The sequence below is a fragment of the Papio anubis genome, chromosome 20 (assembly GCF_008728515.1).
Source record: "Papio anubis isolate 15944 chromosome 20, Panubis1.0, whole genome shotgun sequence".
NCBI lineage: Eukaryota > Metazoa > Chordata > Mammalia > Primates > Cercopithecidae > Papio > Papio anubis.
Window position 1 is genome coordinate 46010170 of NC_044995.1, and position 20192 is coordinate 46030361.

Sequence of the window (20192 nt, forward strand, 5' to 3'; positions counted from 1 at the left end):
TTTTTTTTTTTTTTTTTTTTGAGTTGGAGTCTAGCTCTGTCGCCCAGGCTGGAGTGCAGTGGCCAGATCTCAGCTCACTGCAAGCTCCGCTTCCCGGGTTTACACCATTCTCCTGGCTCAGCCTCCCGAGTAGCTGGGACTACAGGCGCCTGCCACCTCGCCCGGCTAGTTTTTTGTATTTTTTTTTTTTAGTAGAGACGGGGTTTCACCGTGTTAACCAGGATGGTCTCGATCTCCTGACCTTGTGATCCGCCCGTCTCGGCCTCCCAAAGTGCTGGGATTACAGGCTTGAGCCATCGCGCCCGGCCTAATTTTTGTATTTTTAGTAGAGACTGGGTTTCGCCATGTTGGCCAGGCTGGTCTAAAACTCCTGACCTCAGGTGATCTGCCCACCTCAGCCTCCCAAAGTGCTGGGATTACAGGTGTGAGCCACCGTGCCTGGCCGGGTGCTGTTATCATTGGCGGTTTACAGGTGGAGAAACTGAGGCAGAGGAATATTAAGCTGGGAAGGGGCAGAGCCAGGGTTTAAACCCAGCTTTAAAGCCACGGCCTTCATCACTAAACCTTCCCCCTGCTCCATTAGTGGGAACAGTTGTTATTATTCTGATTTCATTGGCATCAGCCTGTTCCTCTCTTCCTCCCAAGGCCCTCTAGCTATCCTTCAGCTGGTTCCATCAGCTCCGCCTTCAAAGTCTAACCAGAATCCGCCCACTTCTCAACCCCTGGCCCAGCCCAGTCACCCCCACCCAGGTCCACAGCCCCTGCCCTTGTCCCCTACAAGTCTGTCCTCCCTGTAGCAGGTGCTAGAGGGCGCCTGTGAGCCCCTGAGTCAGGGCCCGTCCCTCCTCTACCGGCAGCCCTCCATGGCTCCCACCTCCCTCATGGTCAAAGCCTAAGTCCTTCCTGAGGCTTGCAAGACCCTGGATGACCTGCCGTATTCCCTCCCTGCTTTCTCCTCCTCCCTCTTTCCCCCTTGCTCACTCTGCTCCAGCCACATGGGCCTCCTCGCTGACTCAGAGCCTGTGGACAGGCTGTTCCTTCAGCCTGGAATGCTGTTCCCTCAGGTCCCCAGCTCCCTCTCTCCCTGCAGCCCTCCCTGACCATCCTGTTTAAAATTGCATTCCAGCGAGACGCAATGGCTCACACCCGTAATCCCAGCACTTTGGGAGGCTGAGGCAAGCAGATCACTTGAGTCCAGGAGTTCAAGACCAGCCTGGCCAACCTGGTGAAACCCCGTCTCTACTAAAAATACAAAAATTAGCCAGGCATGGTGGCACATGCCTGTAATCCCAGCTACTGGGGAGGCTGAGGCAGGAGAATCGTTTGAATCCGGGAGGTGGAGGTTGCAGTGAGCCGAGATCGTGCCATTACACTCCAGCCTGGGCAACAGAGTGAAACTCCATCTCAAAATAAATAAATAAATAATAAAATTGTATTTCACTCCATCCCTGCTTCATATATTTTCCCATCACTTGTCAGCGTCCGACTTCTCCACTCTTTACTTGTTTTTTTCACCTGTAAAAAAACAAGTAGACTGTAAACTCTATGAAGGCACTGCCATCCATCTTGTTCACTGCTGGATTCCCAGTTCAGTGCCTGGCACATAGTAGGTGCTCAATAAATATTAATGGGATGTATTTGTCTCTGGAGGCAAGGAGTGGGCTGCTCAGAATATTTTTCTGGAGCTCTAGTGGTGCCTGGATGCAGGGGAGGGAATCTCCAGGTCGGAGGTGAGCCCTGGCAGGGGCAGGAAGAAGCGCCAACCAGACACTGGGCAGAACAGGGAAGCCTCGAATGCCAAGGCAAAGGCTGTGTTTTTCCTGCAATCTGTGTCTTTCTGTCTCCCTCTTTCAGGTAGTCTGGGTTGGAGGAGGCAGAGCCATGACTGAGGGGACCCAGGTACTGGCTGAACGAATAGGCTGGGGTAGAGGGCACTTTTGGAAAACACTTCTCCCGCCTCCCGGGAGCCTAGATCTCACTCCAGGTAAGTCATTGTAGTAGCTGAGACAGAGAAAAGACTTTAGAGATTGTGGAGACCATAGATAGGGAAACTGAGGCCCAGGAAGGAGAAGAGACACATGTTATTGACCATCACCTACCTCCTATGCTTCTGGTCCCTAGGAGAGGGACATGACCTCGGTGGCTCACTTCTCTTTGGATTAACATGTGGACCAGAGCCGTATGGCCCCTGACTTGCTGGGTGACCTTGGGAAAATTGCTTCTCCTCTCTGGGCTCTGTTACCTGTCTCCTTACAGTGAAGGATTGAGCTTTGGTTTGGTTTTACTGCACTCTTTGCCTGCAATTCCTGCGACTGCCATCAGGTGGCAGAAAACAGCCACGTTCCAAGAGAATCGCTTGAATCCAGGAGTTGGAGGTTGCCGTGAGCTGAAATCAGGCCATTGCTCTCCAGCCTGGTGACAGAGCAGGACTCTGTCTCAAAAAATAAATAAATAAAATAAAATAAAATAAAGAGAGAGAGAGAGAAAAGGAAAGAAAACAGCCAAATTCACCAGTCACCAGGGGCCATCCCTGTCCTCTTAAAGGACACCAGGGACATCCACAGGAGGAGGGGATGACTACAGGTATCACTGTCCATGTCAGGGATGTTAGGTCAAAGGGAAGGACAACTGGCTAGAGAACTGGTGTTTCACCCTTCCCTGGGCCTGTATTGAAACGGGTGTATCCTTCCCCTCCTGTTGTTCCAGGGTCTGGGCTCCCAGGTGGATGGTGAAACCCTGGCCTGACCAGATGATGCACACTGCTTCAGACGCTCCTGCTGGAGCCCCAATCCCTGACATGGACCTAGGACATTTTTGCTCCTGCCCAGCCTATCAGGAGAGAGCCTTGAGCCTTTCAGCTCTGCTGTGCGACTTTGAGGCTGTTGCTCCCCTGTTGGGGCCCCGGGCGCCCTGTCTTCAGTGGGAAGCACTGTGCCACCTTGGAAAGCTCCCATGGGCATCCAGAGAGCATCGCAAGAAGAGAAACACAGAGGGGACAGGAGAGGCACTCGGAGGCCCTTCCCCTCTTGCCCAGGACATTCTCCCAGCCACACCTTGGCCCAAGCCATGCCCCCTGCCTGGAGCACTTTTCAACCTCTTTTCTGCAGCTCCAATACACGTGGGATTGCAGTCTCCTCCAGGAAGTCTTCTCTGATTCTCTCCTTCCCAGCCAGAGAGCACTTAGCCCTCTTTGGGGCCCCCACAGGCCCTTTGTGCAGTGAACAGCCCTGGCTGGGGGCGCAGCCAGTCCTACCCGAACTCTCCAATGACTGAGCAGGAAGATGGGGACATCCCAGCTCCTGCTCAGGCCTCCAACTGCGCCCCATCTCCACCCCCAGATACCTCTCCAGGAGATACCTGCGCGGTTTCCCCCTTCGCCTTAAATCCAGATGCCTGGTTGTCTGCACAGGGTCTTGGGGCGGCAGGGGAAGGGGGTCTGAAGAACTCTGGCCAAAAGGATGAGGATCTGGAGGTGGGGAACTGAGCCGAGGCATGGGAGGTCATCTCGGGGCATCGCAGGGAGTGCATTGTGGGAATTCCGGATGGAGACCCTCAGGGCAGTGTGCCGGACCTCCGTTGCACCTCTGACCTGGAGCCACGTCACCTCATGTTGTGCAGCCCCGGGGAGGGTCTTTGGGGAGGGGTGCAGGGGCTGCACGTGTCCTCGAGGGCCGTGTTCACTCTCCAGGCACCACGGGCGGAGACGCCCGAGCCTGGGAAGAAATAATGTTTTAATTAAGAGTCCTGTCGGCTGCAGGACTCAAAGCACGGATAGGTGGATAGTAAATCGCCACCATGGGGACAGCCGCGCCCAGATTGTGCGTTTGCTTAGCTGGGGACAGCACTTGGCCCCGGGGCTCCTGCTCGCCTCCCCTCAGAGCATCTGCTGAACTTCGGGCATCTACCCTCCAACTCCCACTTGGCCGAGAGGAGGGGGAGAAGGAGGGGAAGAGAGAGGAGCCCCATTTCCCTCCGGCAGGCAGACGGGCTGGAGCTGCTTTGCAGAATGACTTGGGTCTTGCTGGCCCCTGGGTGTGCCTGGAGGGGGGTCTTCCTAGCCCCCTCCACTTCTCCCTTGGTGCCTAACCCAGGACTCTATCCACAGAGACCCACTGTGTGTCCCCTGGAGCTCCTCCTGGAGCAGAGCCTTCTGCTGTCTTTTCTGCAGAGGGTAAACCGAGGCCCAAGGAGGTTGTTAGGGACACAGCGCAGAGGGAGGCAGCCCAGATCCCTGCTCATGTGTGGTTTGGGACTCTGCTAACAGCTGGGCCACATGCGTATATCTCGAGTCTGGATCCCTTCTGTCACTCATTTCCCTGTGCATATTCAGGGACCTGCTTCCATCAGGTTTTGGCAAGAAAATGGGGCATTTAGTAATCTCCTCAGTTCCATTCCTTGGTCCCTACTCCGTGTCAGGACCTGCGCACGTCTTTTTGGAGCCCTGTCTCGATTGACAGCCGGCCAGAGGCGGTGGCTCACACCTGTAATCCCAGCACTCTGGGAGGCCGAGGCGGGCGGATCACGAGGTCAGGAGATCGAGACCATCCTGGCTAACACGGTGAAACCCCGTATCTACTAAAAATACAAAAAATTAGCCAGGCGAGGTGGCGGGTGCCTGTAGTCCCAGCTACTCTGGAGGCTGAGGCAGGAGAATGGCATGAACCCGGGAGGTGGAGGTTGCAGTGAGCCAAGATCGCGCCACTGCATCCAGCCTGGGCGACAGAGAGAGACTCCGTCTCAAAAAAAAAAAAAAAAAAAAGATTGACAGACTCGCTGCTCAGAGGCCAGGATGACAGCCCATTTTACAGATGGCTTTCGGCTTGCCCAAGGTCACCACCCTCTGGACTGGTGCCCCAGTAGCCTCTGAACTGAGAGGTCCCCAGCCCATGCCGGGAGCTGATGGAGGAAAAGGGGGGGGGAAGGGTTTCCCACTTCTCGACTGGGGATGGAGGTGGGAGAAAGCATTTTCAGGGCGTTTTTGACATTTAACAAATAGTATGCAAATCTCATGCAAATTGCATGCAAATCATCACCCATTTCTTAAGCCTCGACAGCGCTGGCGTGTCTGAAATAATAATGTTGGACCTGTCCCTTGGTGATGACCTGGGTGGGGAGGTGCACAACCTTTTCCTTCCTCCCTCTTCCTGTCGCTTCCCATCCCATCTGTTCTCCTTTCTCCCTTCCTTCGCCCCCTTCCTTTCCTGTCTCTCCCTATCTTCCATTTTTCTCTTCTTCCTTCACATAATTTGTCCAAGGCCTCCCTGGCCTGAGATAAACATAAAGCTGCAAAAATGGCTTCCTGCAGCCCATTTTCCTGGTTGGGAAACTGAGGCATGGGCCTAAGTTCCCACAGCAACACCGAGGAAAGCAGCCCCCACTGAATGTCACCATGCACCAAAGTGCACGGTCCTCCTGACACAAGAAGGGGAGATGACAGTGGCTGGAGTCATCAGAGCTGCTTTGAGGGAGCTCCAGGCCTGACAGGCTTACAGGACCAAGGGGAACTATTATGGAATGTCTTGGCCTTGAATGACAGGCTGCTGATTTTGGATCTGGAGAAAGCTCACACTGACTCTTCTGCTTCCCTAGTCTGTCTTTCTCCTGCTACTCCATCCACATATCCCTGAGTTTGGGCCACAGTCCCTCCATTTGGTTTGCATGTCCCACCTTCTTTGTTTGGCAAGCTCCTATTCATCCTTCAAAGCCCTAGCCTCAATACCTGCTTCTTCATGCAGCCATTTCTCATCCTTCAAGAAGAGCCTACTTCCCTCAAGGCCCCTGCTGCTTCCAGTCTCACCTTCTGACTCACTCGGGATCCACCGAACTGGGAGGTCTGCGTCTCCTCCCAGCAGTCAGAGTCATCACTACCTTTGGGGCCGCAGGATCACCCAGCTTGGAACTAGATACAGAAATGCTGTTTTTGAGAGTGCGCTGAATAAAAGATTAAATGTTTGAAAGCAAGATTGAGTGTAAGCTTCCTAACTTGGCCTTGGAGCTCTCTTGGGCTTCATTCTACCCCATCTATGGGTTTACGCTGCTCTTCTTTTACCCTCCTCTCACTCCACTCCAGGCCTTTGCATATGCTGTTACTCCAGGTGACACTGTTACTCCAGGTGACCCCAGGCCAGCCCCCTCCCATCTCTGAGCCGTGAAACTCGGAATCCCGCCCGCTCCCTGCCAGGGCCTCTCAGACTCGGCTCCACCCTGAGCAAGTCTAGGCTATGAGGACTTTCGGGTGAGACTTGGCAGCTGCCATCTCGCTAGGGCCTGCGGCGTCCCGGGGAGGAGCCACCTCCCGCCTTGGCCGCCCACCTAGTTTGTGCTCCAAGAAGGTCCAAGGGAATTCTCCTAGAGGGCAAGTGAGTCCAGGCGGTTCCCAGAGGAGACATCAGCGGTTTAGCCAGAAACTGCCAGGACCTGGAATTGCCACTTCCGTCCTGCCCTGCCTCTCTCTGTCTGTTCTCTTTCTGTGAGACTCCAGGCTGGACTCTGGCATTCTCTTAACTCTGAGCATTCATTCAATGAGTGATATCAAGACAGATGCTGCTCCAGCTGCCACAGACAGTGGGGCAGGTTGTTCACTGCACAAGAGGACCCAGCTGCAGAGGTGGGAGGGGCCCAGGAAGGGGCCCTTCTTTGTAATTCATCCAACAGCTCCCATACAAGTCAGTGCTGGTTCTGACCTTGTCATCTTTCTTTCTCTCTCTCTCCTCTCTCTTCATCTGTCTCTGTCTCTCAGTCTCTTATTTTATTTTTGTTGAGACAGGGTCTTGTTCTGTTGTCCAAGCTGGAGTGCAGTGGCACAATCACAGATCACTGCAGCCTCAACCTCCCCAGCTCAAGCGATCCTGCCACCTCAGGCCCTTGGGTAGCTGTGATTATAGGCACACGCCACCATACCCAGCTAATTTTTAAATTTTTATAGAGATGGGGTTTTGCCATGTCGCCCGGGCTGTTCTCGAACTCCTGGGCTCAAGCAATCTACCTGCCTCGGCCTCCCAAATTGCTGGGATTGCAGGCGTGAGCCGCTGCGCCCAGCCTCTTTTTCATCTGCTCTCTGTCGCTCTATTTCTCTCTGTGGTTCTGTTTGTATCTCATTATCTCTGCCTCTCTTCAATGTCTGTCTCTCCGAGTTTCTCAGTTGGTCTGCATCTCAGTCTCTGTCTCTCTCCATGTCTCTGTATTTTTTTTCTCAAATCTCCTATTGAAAAGGACCCCTCTTTCCCGGGGCCAGGCTCAGTGGCTCACGGCTCTAATCCCAACACTTTGAGAGACTGAGGCAGGAGGATTGCTTGAGCCTCGGAGTTCGAGACCAGCCTGGGAAACATGGCGAGACCCAGTCTTTACAAAAGCATTTTAAAATTAGCTGTGTGTGGTCGCATGCCCCTGTGGTCCCAGCTACTTGGGAGGCTGAGGCAGGAGGATCACTTGAGCCCAGGAGTTTGAGACCACAGTGAGCTATAATCATACCGCTGAACTCCAGACTGGGTGACAGAGCAAGACCCTGTCTCTAAAACAAAAAAAAAAATAGCCCAGGCACAGTGGCTCACACCTGTAATCCCAGCACTTTGGGAGGCTGAGGCAGGCGGATCACGAGGTCAGGAGATCGAGACCATCCTGGCTAACACAGTGAAACCCCATCTCTACTAAAAATACAAAAAATTAGCCGGGCGTGGTGGCGGGAACCTATAGTCCCAGCTACTCAAGAGGCTGAGGCAGGAGAATGGCGTGAACCCGGGAGGCGGAGCTTGCAGTGAGCCGAGATCGCCCCACTGCACTCCAGCATGAATGACAGGGCAAGACTCTGTCTCAAAAAAAGAAAAAAAGAGCCCCCTTTCCTTCTGATGTCCTAAGTACGACCTCTGGGGTGTCTTCAGAAGCTTGTGGGATCATGCGTTCCACAATCACTGATTAAGCACCTCCAGTTTACAGGGCTCTGAGGACAGCATGGTGACTAGGACACCCAGTCAAGCTCCCCACAGAGCTCACGGCCCAACAAAAGAGACAGAAGCTGCAGGGCAGGCACACGGCCCCTGAGACTCCCCAGAAACCCCTCCCACACACGACCTTCCCCTGAGTGACCTTGGGCGTTCTTTGTCCCTCACTGGACCTCAGTTTCCCTGCCTGCCCAAGGAGGGAAGTGTTTGGGATGGCCAGGCCAGGAGCTGCTTCCATGGCATTGGGTGTTTGCTGGCAGACAAATCCCGACTCATCCCCATGCCCAAATAGATTTGAAAGAACCGTCAGAAAGGAAAACAGTCATAAGAAAAAACAAAAAAATCAAGGCCGGGCACAGTGGCTCACGCCTGTAATCCCAGCACTTTGGGAGGCCGAGGCGGGCAGATCACAAGGTCAAGCGATCGAGACTATTCTGGCCAACATGGTGAAACCCTGTTTTTACTAAAAATACAAAAATTAGCCGGGCGTGGTGGCGGGCACCTGTAGTCCCAGCTACTTGGGAGGCTGAGGCAGGAGAATTGCTTGAACCCGAGAGGTGGAGGTTGCAGTGAGCCGAGATCGCGCCACTGCACTCCAACCTGGCAACAGAGTGAGACTCCGCCTCAATAATAAACAAACAAACAAACAAACAAAAAAACAAAAACCACACAGAGCCGACTACCTGACCTTGCAGGGTGATGCACCTGGGGCAGAAGTAGCCTCGCTACCACCCCTTGGAGCATCACAGAAACTTACCCATCTCTTTCTCTGGTGGCCCCTGGCTCCCCACTGAAGGCTGCTGGCCTCGCTATGAGGGCTCCAGGCCTGGCCCTGAGGTCTCCTGACTTGGCACTGACCTCACACTTGTGCTTTGAGCTTCAGACCTACTAAACCCCTTGCTGGGCCTCAGCCACAGGGTTTTTTTCAGGGGCTATTTCTTTTCTTTTCCTTTTTCTTTCTTTTTTTTTTTTTGAGACAGAGTCTAGCTCTGTTGCCCAGGCTGGAGTATAGTGGTGCCATCTTAGCTCACTGCAACCTCCACCTTCCGGGTTCAAGCGATCTTCCTGCCTCAGCCTCCTGAGTAGCTGGGACTACAGGCATGCATCGCCATGCCCGGCTAATTTTTGTATTTTTAGTAGAGACGGGATTTCACCATGTTGGCTGGGCTGGTCTCGAACTCCTGACCCCAGGTGATCTGCCCGCCTCGGCCTCCCAAAGTGCTGGAATTATAGGTGTGAGCCACTGCGTCCGGCCTGCATGGGCTATTTCTGTATATGAAATACCCTCTCCCAACCTTTCACCTTTCACCCTGTGACTTGCAGGTGCAGTGTCACTTCCTTGGGGAGGCCCCCAAAACAAGTCATGTTCCTGTTGTTTTGTATTCTCACAACATCTTGTTCTTTTTCTTTGTAGCATTAATTATTAATATTATTATTCATTCAATGTATGTTTTCCCCACTAGCCTGTGGGCACCATGAAGACGGGGAAGAGGTCTGGTTTGGTCACTGCTGCAGTACACAGCGTTTAATAACCCAGCACCAGGGAGCAGTGGGGAGCTGGGAACACCCTTGCTCCCTTCCCAGGCTCAATGAGGCCCCCTCCCCAGCTTAGTTCCTGCCACTACTGTGCCTCGGTCCAGGTGACCGAGGGGCATGGAGGCTTGGGATTGGGATTCCAGGCACTCTGGCTCCTGCCGCCGTGATAAATGGGCAGAATTCAGAATTAATTATTGACTGTTCTGCTGAGCCGGCCCGATCTGGGCAGATAAAGAGCGTGGGCGCCACTGCATCTGCTCAGCGCTTCTCAGGAGTTTATTAGAAGTTGTGAGGCAGTTGGCTGATGGGAGAAGTCTGGAACACATTGGAGCCAGAGCTGCCGGGTGCAAGGTTGTGGCTCTGCTGGGCCACTCTGGGCAACACACTCTCCCTCTCTGAGCCTTGGTTTCCTCATTTGGAAAAAGGGAAGTAAAAAAAAAGAAAAAAAAAGGCCGGGCGAGGTGGCTCAAGCCTGTAATCCCAGCACTTCGGCAGGCCGAGATGGGCAGATCACGAGGTCAGGAGATCGAGACCATCCTGGCTAACACGGTGAAACCCCGTATCTACTAAAAAACACACAAAAAACTAGCCGGGCGAGGTGGCGGGTGCCTGTCGTCCCAGCTACTCGAGAGGCTGAGGCAGGAGAATGGTGTAAACCTGGGAGGTGGAGCTTGCAGTGAGCTGAGATCCGGCCACTGCACTCCAGCCTGGGCGACAGAGCAAGACTCTGTCTCAAAAAAAAAAAAAAAAAATCCTATCCCACCACTTTGGGAGGCCAAGGTGGGCAGATCACCTGAAGTCAGGAGTTCGAGACCAGCCTGGCCGACATGGCGAAACCCTGTCTCTACTGAAAATACAAAAATTAGCTGGGTGTGATGGCGGATGCCTGTGATCCCAGTTACTTGGGAGGCTGAGGCACCAGAACCCCTTGAACGCGGGAGGCGGAGGTTGCCGTGAGCCAAGATCGCACCACTGACCTCTCTGAGCCTTCGTTTTCTCATTTGGAAAAAGGGAAGTAAAAAAAAAGAAAAATCCTTGTATGTTGAGATAAGTTTTTTGGAGAATCACCAAGAGCAAAGAAAGCAAAGTATACAGTAGGTATCTAATAAATGCTGTAGACGGTGGCTCACGCCTTCAATCCCAGTAATTTGGGAGGCCGAGGCAGGCGGCTCACTGGAGCTCAGGAGTTCGAGACCAGCCCGGGCTAACATAGTGAAACCCTGTCTCTATAAAAAATACACAAATTAGCCTGGTATGGTGTTGCATGCCTGTGTTCCCAGCGACTCGGGAGGCGGGGGTGGGACGATCATTTGGGTCCAGGAGGTGGAGGTTGCAGTGAGCCGAGATTGCACCATGGCACTCCAGCCTGTGTTACAGAGTCAGACCCTGTCTCAAAAAAAAAAAAAAAAAAAAAGTCTGCAGAATCTGTGAGTTGACTTGAGGCCGCATTCTGTCCCCACCTAGCAGGATAAAATGGTGTGAGGATCAGCGGCAGACTCCCTATCTCCAGGCAGATTTGTCTCCCTTAGATGCTGAAAGATGCCAGATGGCAAACGTGTCTCAGCTGTAAGAACTTTTCTAAGACAACAACCACAAAGGACTGATCGTTGGCTTGAACTACTTCCTTTTCCTTCAGCTTCCGGATTGCTTGATCCTGCCACAAGGGCACAACACTCTCCGGTGGTCGGTGCAAAGGCTGCAGCAGCTTGGAAATGCAAGTGCCATCAACGTGGGCAATTAAAGATTTCCTGGCTGGGCGCGGTGGCTCAAGCCTGTAATCCCAGCACTTTGGGAGGCCGAGACGGGCAGATCATGAGGTCAGGAGATTGAGACCACCCTGGCTAACACGGTGAAACCCCGTCTCTACTAAAAAAATACAAAAAAAAAAAACTAGCCGGGCGAGGTGGCGGGCGCCTGTAGTCCCAGCTACTCGGGAGGCTGAGGCAGGAGAATGGCGTAAACCCGGGAGGCGGAGCTTGCAGTGAGCTGAGATCCGGCCACTGCGCTCCAGCCTGGGCGACAGAGCGAGACTCTGTTTCAAAAACAAAAAAGATTTCCTGGTAGCCACAAGAAAAAACAGTCAAAAGAAGGCTGAGCACGGTGGCTCACGCCTGTAATCCCAGCACTTTGGGAGGCCATGGCGGGTGGATCTCCTGAGCTCGTGAGTTTGAGACCAGCCTGACCAACATGGTGAAATCCCTTCTCTACTAAAAATACAAAATTAGCCGGTGTGATGGTGCATGCCTGTCATCCCAGCTACTTGGGAGGCTGAGGCAGGAGAATCGCTTGAACCCAGGGGGTGGAGGTTGTGGCGAGCCGAGATCACACCTTTGCACTCCAGCTTGGGCAACAATGAAGGAAACTCTGTCTCAAAAAAAAAAAAAAAAAAAAAAAAAAAGAAAGAAAGAAAGAAAAGTAAAAACAGGTGAAAGTAGTTTTAGTAATATGATTTAACTCAATACAGCCAAAATATCATTTAAGCATGCAATCTATAGAAAAAATTGTGAATGAGCTATTTTTTCTGGTGTGTGTGTGTTTGAGTGTGTGTGTGTGTGTGTGTGTTTGTGTGTGTGTGTTTTGAGACAGAGTTTCAGTCTTGTCCCCCAGGCTGGAGTGCAATCTCCAGCAATGGTGTGATCTCGGCTCATTGAAACCTCCATCTCCCAGGTTCAAGTGATTCTCCTGCCTCAGCCTCCCAAGTAGCTGGGATGACAGGCACGTGCCACCACACCTGGCTAATTTTTGTATTTTTAGTAGAGACGGGGTTTCATCATGTTGGTCAGGCTGGTTTAGAACTCCTGACCTCCAGTGATCCAACGTCTTAGCCTCCTAAAGTGCAGGAATTACAGGCGTGAGCCACCACGCCCAGTCCAATAGTCACATTTTAAGTACTCGATCGCTACATGTGGCCAGTGGCTCCCATGCTGGACAACGTGGGGTTAGGTACATGACTGTCACTTTCCCAGACCAATGCAGTCACCTCCCTTCACAATCTGCTGCAACTGTAGCCCCCAGAGGTTGTCTGTGAGCACCTGGGTCAGGCAATGTCTCTCCTCTGTCTAGAGCCCTCCATGGCTCCCATTGCCTTCGGGATAAAGCCAGAACTTCTCACCAGTGCCTGATTGATCCTTGGCTGGCCCCACTACCCCCGTCCTTTCCACGCGGCCAGCCACATCCACCCACCTGCTTGCCTATTCCCCCACATCCATATTTGTTGCCCAGGCTGGAGTGCAATGGTGCGATCTCAGCTCACTGAAACCTCTGCCTCCTGGGTTGGGAGGATCACTTGGGTCCAGGAGGTGGAGGTTGCAGTGAGCTGAGATTGCACCATTGCCCTCCAGCCTTGGTTACAGAGCCAGACCCTGTCTCAAAAAAAAAAAACAAACAAACAACTTTGCAGCCAGCTCAATGTCCTCCCCTCCAAGGTCGCTCATCACCAGCCCTTTCTCTACAGAGATTGGGTGTCTGTGTCCAGCTCCATCCCACAGTCCCAGCGTGGGGATCCTTGGGGGCAGGGTCCCAGGCTGAGTCCTCTCTGGAGCCTGTAGGGTGAGGCACCGGGGCAGGGTTCAGAAGGATTTATGACAATGCAACCTTGAAGGAGCTGCCTCTGCTCATTCATTCCTTCACTAATTCACAGATGCATTCACTTCTGAGCTGAGCACCTGGGAGCCAGGTCAGGTGTTGGAGGAAGCTGGGAAACTGGAAGAGAGGGGGTGGAGCTGAGCCTGGGTGACCATGTCACTGTGTTGTGGTTTTTTTTTTTTTTTTTTTTTTTTGAGACGGAGTCTTGCTCTGCGCCCCAGGTTGGAGTGCAGTGGCGCGATCTCGGCTCACTGCAAGCTCCGCCCCCCGGGTTCACGCCATTCTTCTGCCTCAGCCTCCTGAGTAGCTGGGACTACAGGCGCCCACCACCACACCTGGCTAGTTTTTTTTTTTTTTAGTAGAGACGGGGTTTCACGGTGTTAGCCAGGATGGTCTCGATCTCCTGACCTTGTGATCCGCCCGCCTCGGCCTCCCAAAGTGCTGGGATTACAGGCTTGAGCCACCGCGCCCGGCCGACCATGTCACTGTGAACAGGATGAACAGGATGACGTTCAGGCTCCTTTTCTGGCCTTCAAGTCCTCTCCAGCTTCAAGAGTCAAACTTGTTAGTCCCTGAACAAGTCACACTCCCCTTCACTTCTCTAGGCTTTTGCATACACAGTAAAGCCCTTTCAGCAGGTCCTGCTCATACCGAGAAAACTCCTATGGATGTGTCAAAGCCCCAGAACAAGTCCTCATACCTACTCTGGGCTTCTTTCAGCATCAAGTCTCTCTCTGTTGTAGTCCACATACAGCTAGGGGTGGCAAGAAGTAGGGAAGGATATTTGATAGATTCCTGGTATCCCCCATAGACTAGATAAGGGTGGTATAAAGTGGGGAAGGACACCTGATTAATATTAAAGTATTAGCTAGGGTTCTCTAGAGGGACAGAACTAATAGGAGAGATGTATATATGAAAGGGAGTTTATCGGCCGGGTGCGGTGGCTCACGCCTGTAATCCCAGCACTCTGGGAGGCCGAGGCGGGTGGATCACCCAAGGTTAGGAGTTCGAGACCAGCCTGGCCAACATGGTGAAACTTCATCTCTGCTAAAAATACAAAAATTAACCAGGTGTGGTGGCGCATGCCTGTAGTCCCAGCTACTCGGGAGGTTGAGGCAGGAGAATAGCTCGAACCTGGGAGGTGGAGGTTGCCGTGAGCCAAGATCATACCACTGCACTCCAGCCTGGGTGACAGAGTGAGACTCCGTCTCAAAAAAACCACAAAAAACAAAGATCAACTGGGCATGGTGGTGTGTGCCTGTAGTCCCAGCTATTTGGGAAACTGAAGCATGAGAATTGCTTGAACCCAGGGGGCAGAGGTTGCAGTGAGCCGAGATCGCACCATTGCACTCCAGCCTGGTCTCAAAACAAACAAACAAAAAACAAAACCGAAAACACCCAGAAAGGGTGCTCTGAAGTAGGTTGCATTGTCTCTGGATTCAGGACAGGCAGCAACCCCATCTCAGTGGAGGCCTAGGTTCAAATCCTACCTCTCTGCCTCCCCTTAGCCAAGGAACCCAAAGCCAATGGCTTGACCTTCTGGGCCTCAGTTTCTCATCCATAAAATGGGCCCAATAACAGACTGTCCTCAGACAGCGGTGAACCTGAAATGAGCTTCAGGTCTCAGGATGCTTGGGAGTTGCTGGCTTTGTGCATGCATGGAGGAGTTGGGACCAGGATTAGGGAAAACAGAGCAAGGCACTCACCTCAGTGCAAAATTTAAGGAGGCGCCACTCAATTCAGTCACCAAGATAAACAGTAGTTTGATGTGGCATTGAAAAAAGTCATAAGGGGCTGGGCGCAGTGGCCCACACCTGTCATCCCAGCACTTTGGGAGGCTAAGGCAAGCTGATCAATTGAGATCAGGAGTTCGAGGCGAGCCTGGACAACATGGTTAAACTGCATCTGTACTACAAATACAAAAATTAGCCAGGGGTGGTGGCGGGCGCCTGTAATCCCAGCTACTCAGGAGGATGAGGCAGAATAATTGCTTGCACCTGGGAGGCGGAGGTTGAGTGAGTCGAGATCGTGCCACTGCACTCCAGCCTGGGCCACAGAGCAAGACTCTGTCTCAAAAAAAAAAAGTCATGAGGAGACTGGGCACGATGGCTCATGCCTGTAATCCCAGCATTTTGGGAGGCCAAGGTGGAAGGATTGCTTGGTTTCAGGAGTTCAAGACCAGCCTGGGAAAATACCAAGACCCCTGTCTCTACAAAAAATACAAAAATTAGCCGGGTGTGGTGGTGCACACCTGTGATCCCAGCTACTCAGGAGGCTGAGGCAGGAGGATCACTGGAGGTAGGGAGGTTGAGGCTGCAGTGAGCCGTGATAGTGCCATTGCACTGCAGCCTGGCTGACAGAGTAAGACCCTGTCTCAAAAAAAAAAAAGTTACGATGATTATGAAAACATACACAATGAACAAAATATCTAAGTGTGAAGTGAATGACAGGGTCTGACCCTGCGTTTGCTCGACCCCGCCTCACTGAGCTCACCCTATTCCCGGTGCGGCTGTACACCTGGGAGGCTGCTCCTCTCAAACAACCTTCTGATTAAACCTTAATTCCTGATGATTAAGCCCAGGGAACTGGGAGCCTGGCGGCTCAGCAGGAGGGAGGCTCTGGCAGGGGTGGGCCAGGCCAGGCCTCCCTGGGGGAACAGGGAGGCCAGGAGGGAGGCTGCTGAGTGGCTAGAGAGGAAGCTGGAATTTAATTAGCCCCTCAGGATTAATTACTGGGCCCAGGAACAGGCTGCGAAATCTATTACTCTGAGCAGTTCCTGACTGCAGGCTTCCTTCATTCCGACCATCATTTTTCTCTAAACTGACTCCTCCTCCTATTGTTTTCTGACAAAATATATCTATTTCTTTTTTTTTTTTTTTTTTTTTGAGACGGAGTCTCGCTCTGTAGCCCAGGCTAGAGTGCAGTGGCCGGATCTCAGCTCACTGCAAGCTCCGCCTCCCGGGTTCACGCCATTCTCCGGCCTCAGCCTCCCGAGTAGCTGGGACTACAGACACCCGCCACCTCGCCCGGCTAGTTTTTTGTATTTCTTAATAGAGACAGGGTTTCACCGTGTTCGCCAGGATGGTCTCGATCTCCTGACCTCGTGATCCACCCGTCTCGGCCTCCCAAAGTGCTGGGATTACAGGCTTGAGCCACCGCGCCCGGCCAAATATATCTATTTCTAAAATGCACCTTTATATCCTGGCATGAAAACCCAGATATAGATTTTTTTTTTTTGAGTAGAGTAGATGCTGTATATAAATTTGGGGGAATATATACATTGAAATGAATATATAACTGTTAAAAAAAATGATCTACACGGGCTTGTTTGGTGCCATGGTTACAAAAGCTGCTCTGCAAGCACTGAGTATGTGCTGAGGGTTTACACACTCTCCTTATCTCATTTTATCCTTATAATAGCTCTGGGGGGGTGCAAGCTATTATCAATCACCCCTATTTTGCAAGAGCTTTTCTGGCTGTGGAATTTGTCATTTTGAAATGCACCGTAGACACCAGAGTGGGTTTCTGGGTTTTTTTTTGAGATGGAGTCTTGCTCTGTCGCCCAGGCTGGAGTGCAGTGGCACGATCTCGGCTCACTGCAAGCTCCGCCTGCCGGGTTCACGCCATTCTCCTGCCTCAGCCTCCCGAGTCACTGGGACTGCAGGCACCCGCCACCACGCCTGGCTAATTTTTTGTATTTTTTAGTAGAGACGAGGTTTCACCATGTTAACCAGGATGGTCTTGATCTCCTGACCTCGTGATCCACCCGTCTCGGCCTCCCAAAGTGCTGGGATTACAGGCATGAGCCACTGTGCCTGGCCCAGAGTGGCTTTCTATATACTTTATTTATTTATTTATTTTTGAGACAGAGTCTTGCTGTGCTGCCCAGGCTGGAGTGCAGTGGCACGATCTCGGCTCGCTGCAATCTCTGCCTCCCGGGTTCAAGCAATTCTCTTCCCTTAGCCTCTTGAGTAGCTGGGATTACAGGCACCTGCCACCATGCCTGGCTAATTTTTGTATTTTTAGTAGAGATGGGGTTTCACCATGTTGGCCAGGCTGGTCTCGAACTCCTGACCTCAAGTCATCTGTCCATCTTGGCTTCCCAAAGGAAATTTTTTTTTTTTTTCTTGCTTTTTGCCTCCCCACTGGGAACGTCTTTATTTACCACGTGTAAACACTCTTTGTCTGTAGGGGGCCCCCCCGTGTACTCATCCACCAGATCCCCCCCACACTGGGCCTGGTTGCTTGGGCTGTGAGGTTTCTGTCTGGTTCTGTCTCCCCTAGCCTGGGAGCCTCTCTAGGGCTGGGTCTCTGGACACTGCACACCCCAGCTCGGGTGGGATCCCATAATGGTGGGATACTCCTGGGGTCTTTCGAGTCTGGGGAGGTGGAGGGGCTGTAAATGAGGAAAACATTCTTCTTTTTTTTTTTTTTTGAGACAGATTTTTGCCCTGTCCCTCAGGCTGGAGTACAGTGGTGTGATCTTGGCTCACTTCAACCTCTGCCTCCCAGGCTCAAGTGATCTCCTGCCTCAGCCTCCCAAGTAGCTGGGATTACAGGCGCCCGCCACCATGCCCAGGTAATTTTTATATTTTTAGTAGAGACCGGATTTCACTATGTTGGCCAGGCAGGTCTCAAACTCCTGAACTTAAGTGATCAGCCTGCCTCGGCCTCCCAGAGTGCTGGGACTACAGGTGTGAGCCACTGCACCTGGCTTATTTTTTGGAGACGGAGTCTTGTTCTGTTGCCCAGGCTGGAGTGCAGTGATGAGATCTCAACTCACTCAACCTCTGCCTCCCAGGTTCAGGTAATTATCCTGGCTCAGCCTCACGATTAGCTGGGATTACAGGCATGCACCACCACAACTGGCTAATTTTGTATTTTTAGTAGAGACAGGGTTTCACCATGTTAGCCAGGCTAGTCTTGAACTCTTGACCTCAGGTGATCCTCCCACCTCAGCCTCCTAAAGTGTTGGGATTACAGGCATGAGCCGCCATGCCTGGCCTTTTTAATTTTTTAATTTTTATTTTTTTTAGAGATGGGGGTCTCATTTTGTCACCCAGGCTGGAGTGCAGTGGCGTGATCTCTGCTCACTGCAAGCTCTGCCTCCCAAGTTCATACCATTTTCCTGCCTCAGCCTCCCGAGTAACTGGGACTACAGGCGCCTGCCACTATGTCCGGCTAATTTTTTTTGTCCTTTTTAGTAGAGACGGGTTTCACCGTGTTAGCCAGGATGGTCTCAATCTCCTGACCTCATGATCCGCCCACCTCAGCCTCCCAAAGTGCTGGGATTACAGGTGTGAGCCACCGCGCCTGGCCCAGATAATGGTATTAATGGAGCCATTAAGACCTCCAGGCTCTGTTCCCTCCCTGTTGTGTCACTTGGGCAGGTCACTGGCTCTCTCTCAGCCTCAGTTTCCCTCCCTTATAAAACAGGAGGATAATAGTTTTTGGAGTGGAAAGAAGACGACGAGGAGGCCCAAGGATGCCCATCAATTTGCAGATGCTTCTAGACCTAAAGGATGCTTCCCTCATCTGCAGCCTCTCCACCTCCCCAGACTCCAAAGACCCCAGAAGTGTCCCCCCATTATGGGAATCCCACCCGAGCTGGTCCATGCGGGGTCCAGAGACCCAGCCCTGAGGGGGCTCCCAGCCTGGGAGAGACAGAACCAGACAGGCATGTTCACTGCAAACTGGATTGACAGGTTCCCATCAGCATGACAGTGGCTGGTGGCAGCCTGAATGCTGGAACCACAGCTACGCTGCCCGAGTGCCCGATGGCGCTGTGGATGAGGGAGTCTGGGACTTGGTGACAGGAGGTTGGAATGGTGGCTTCCCACGAAGGTGTGCATACTGATGGTGGCAACTTTTTTTTTTTTTTTAGACAGGGTTTCACTCTGTCTCCCAGGCAGGAGTGTAGTGGCATGATCTTGGCTCACTGCAGCCTCCACCTTTCAGGATCAAGTGATCCTCCTGCCTTAGCCTCCTAAGTGTGCACCACCACACCCAGTTAATTTTTAAACTTCTTGTAGAAATGGGGGGGGGTCTTGCGATGTTGCCCAGGCTGGTCTTGAACTCCTGGCCTCAAGTGATCCTCCCTCCTCAACCTCCCAAAGTACTGGGATTACAGGTGTGAACCACCATGCTGGCTGTTAGCAGCTTTAATGGTGGCCCCCCCACCCCCACCACAGGGCTGCTGGAGATGGGGCTGGAGAGTCCCCCCTCCATGCCCTTTGTGGGGCTGCCACCTTCATCCCGGGGCTCCTGAGCCTTGAGCCTTCTCCAGGCCCAAGGGCCACCCCTTCCCACTCATGCCTGCAGAGTCCTGAGGATCACACACATGGGCATTCAGGGTCACACATGTACCTGCCAAAGACGTCCACGGGCCCCACACAGCTGTGTTCCCACAGCCATGCCCAGTGACTGTGTCCCCACTTCCCCCAGCCTCACACATCAGCCCTGTCCTCTGCCTGCTGCCCGGGAACAATTATAGTGTCAGGGACGATGCTGCTGCCTCCGCGGCTGCCTAGACAAGCCCTGCCTCATGTTTAATTCATCTTGGGGCTAATTATAGCCAGGCAGGGGGAGGGGCTCAGTAACCTTGGCCTCCCCTCCCTTCCCCTCCCCGCTGCCAGGGTGACCAGGGGAAGAGTGGAGGATGGGGGCTTGTGTTCCACTCGGGTCCCCAGCTCTGGGCAGCTCCAGCATCTCCTCCCGGGGGCTGGTACAGGTGCCATGGAGGCAGCACTAAGGGTAAAAATGCAGGCACCAGCCAGGCAGGGCAGTGGGAAGCAGGAGTAGGGAAGCCAGCCCGGGACAGCTGTGTGTTAGGCTTCGGACTCCTTTTTCTCTCTCCTGCTCTCTCGTGGTTCAGGGTCGACCCTCAGACCTGGGATGAGGCCAGCTATTCCGCCACCTTCCCCGTGAGCCCACCAAGGCCTGATGTCCCGTGGCAGATGCGACCGGTGAATCATAATAGCTGACAAGTAGCATCACGTGACACTCAGCACTGTTTTTAGCATTTGGCTCGCTGTATTTTATTTATTTATTTATTTATTTTTAGACAGGGTCTCGCTCTGTTGCCCAGGCTGGAGAGCAGCGGTGCAATCACAGCTCACTGCAGCTTCGAACTCC

At 52.8% G+C, this 20192-nt stretch overlaps 1 long non-coding RNA gene across 1 annotated transcript in view; it reads left to right on the forward strand.

The window, feature by feature from the left end:
• LOC101019399 overlaps positions 1–5957 on the forward strand; it is a 10776-nt gene extending 4819 nt beyond the window's left edge. Inside the window, exons 2-3 of the long non-coding RNA XR_004180415.1 lie at positions 1855–1984; positions 2707–5957. This is a non-coding gene — a long non-coding RNA (uncharacterized LOC101019399). The remainder of the gene's footprint in view (positions 1–1854; positions 1985–2706) is intronic.
• The last annotated feature ends 14235 nt before the right edge of the window (positions 5958–20192 follow it).